Here is a 2,416-nt window from a genome sequence, read left to right as displayed (position 1 = left end):
TTGGATGAGCATGTCTCTCATCCTTCTTTGCCATGTTGAGAAATCTCTATCGCCATTAAATTTTGCTACCTCATACTTTACTCTGTATATTTTTATTTTTCACCGAGTATAGTACTACCGACAGTGAATAATATTTCTGTGAACGAGCAGAACTTGTGCTCTGATACCAGTTGTTGGGAATAAACCCCCCCACAAAAATAATATTCACGGTAATAAAAACGGAATAATAACGTAGCACCGAGATATGGTAACTAACAAGAATAAAATAGTGACAACGACACTAAAATTTTACGTGAAAAACTATTTTGAATAAGGGAAAAAATCACGGCCCCGAGACGAGCAACTGATATCACTATAGTAAGGAATTTTATATTTTGTAGGTTCGAGTAAAATACTCCAAAGACCACTACAATACTCAAAAGAAATAATCCTCTTTTGATATTCCCACCTCACTACAATATCGCTCACTCTCTATTTTTGTCACAGATTATTTTCTTATACCCTATCTGTGATGCCTCACTCTTTTTTTCTCTCTTTGTTGGTGTGTAGAAATGAGAGTCGAAGCTCTCCTTTCATAGGCGGAACCTCACTTTCTCACGCCTACTATATTTCACATTTTTTTCTTCTGCAAATTTGCAAATCCTATGGCCTAAATGTCATAGCTTACCAATGTTGATAATGCAAAAAAAGAAAAGGTGGCTGCCAATCAAAGGAAGAAAGTTAGCTTCCTTAATTTATGGGATGGACCTCACATATAACCGGAGAAATACCCAAAAATATTGGTTGTGGAGCCAAGCTTAAGAAGTTCTTTGTTGGAAATAACGCTATAAAATGGGATTACTCCTGCGTCAGTGGGCAATATTTCCACTCTACAATCTCTTCAGTGTCCAAACAATCGTGTAGAGGGACCAATTCCTTTAGAATTCGGGAAGCTATCAAATTTAAGGTTGTTAGATTTTGCCGAAAGTTATAATTTTATTGGTGAAATTCCAAAGACTATTTTCAATATATCTTCCTTGGAATTCATTTCTTTAAGTTTCAACAACCTCTCGGGAGAATTCCAGAAGAAATGACTCTTAAACAGTATCTGTTATAAAATATTGTATTACGGAGAATAAGGTTTAGCTTGAGCCATGTTAATGACACCGTCCTTAAGGAGATTTTACTCACATCGTGATGAATAAAATTAGACATATCCCCAGGATTCAACAAGTTCTTCTAGTATAAACTAGGAGCAGAATCAACAAAGATTAATCGAAAGAAAACCCAGCACAATAAAAGAATATGAGAAGAAAAGTATTTACTTTTTCTACTTTTTTCACACTTTTCTACAATGAACACAAGACTATATATATATATAGTCCAAAATAGAATGCATCTGATTATTAAGAAACAATGCGTATGTTATTTGAAAACAAACGTAATCATTAGTAAATGAAAACGTTTTGAAATATCATTAGAATTAAGACTAAACAGTCAGTTTGCTTTTGCTAGAATAACGTTCAAGAATGAAAAGCCAATAAGGCTTTAATAACAAAACGTTAAAGTTTAAGGCTAGAAAATGACAAACGTTCTAGTTTCATAGATATAGGTATTCAAAATCAGTTTATTATTTTCAAAATTGAATTGAAAATTACACAATCTGTTACAAACAACAACAACAACCACCACCTAATATAATCTCACTAGTGGGGTCTGGGAAGGATAGTGTGTACGCTGACCTTACTCTTACTCTGGGGTAGAGAGGTTGTTTCCGATAGACCCTCGGCTCCCTCCTTCCAAGAGCTCCCCACCTTGCTCTTGGGGTGACTCGAACTCACAACATATTGGTTGAAAGTGAAGGATGCTTACCACTAGAGCAACTCACAATCTGCTACAAACAATAAAAGTAATTGGTATAATAAAGACCCATTAATATTATATCAAAGGATTGAACCTAGACATTAATTTGATTACAGTCAAACCTCTTAATAAAGGATAAAAAGTACATGTTTTGAGTGTGTTTGTGTGTTAATTCTTATGTGAGTTGCGGGAGTTCACACCGCTTTTGAGGGAAAATATGATCATTACACGTTTCTTATGTGTAGGAACAAACTTATGTGGAAAATAATCAAATAGAAGAAAAATTGGTAAAAAAAGAGCTGAAGAGAAAAGTCTCAGACATCGAAGCGAGATTCACTTTGCCAGACTAGGACCAGAGCAGAAGAAACCAGCTTCTCCTATCCGAAATAGAAGAAGGAAAATTCACCCCATACAAACCCTAGTCGCTACAAATACATCCTAAAACTTGCTTTTGAGTGGGAGACACTACTTTGGAGGGAGAGAAGACTTTGAAAAGGCAAGATCACGCTTGGAGCAAGGAGACGGATTCAGCTTCACACTTTTTCCTCTTTCTTCCTACTTTCCAATATTGTTA

This window comes from Nicotiana tabacum, chromosome 12 (genome assembly GCF_000715075.1).
Source record: "Nicotiana tabacum cultivar K326 chromosome 12, ASM71507v2, whole genome shotgun sequence".
NCBI classification, from domain to species: domain Eukaryota; kingdom Viridiplantae; phylum Streptophyta; class Magnoliopsida; order Solanales; family Solanaceae; genus Nicotiana; species Nicotiana tabacum.
This window is presented reverse-complemented; position numbering follows the sequence as displayed.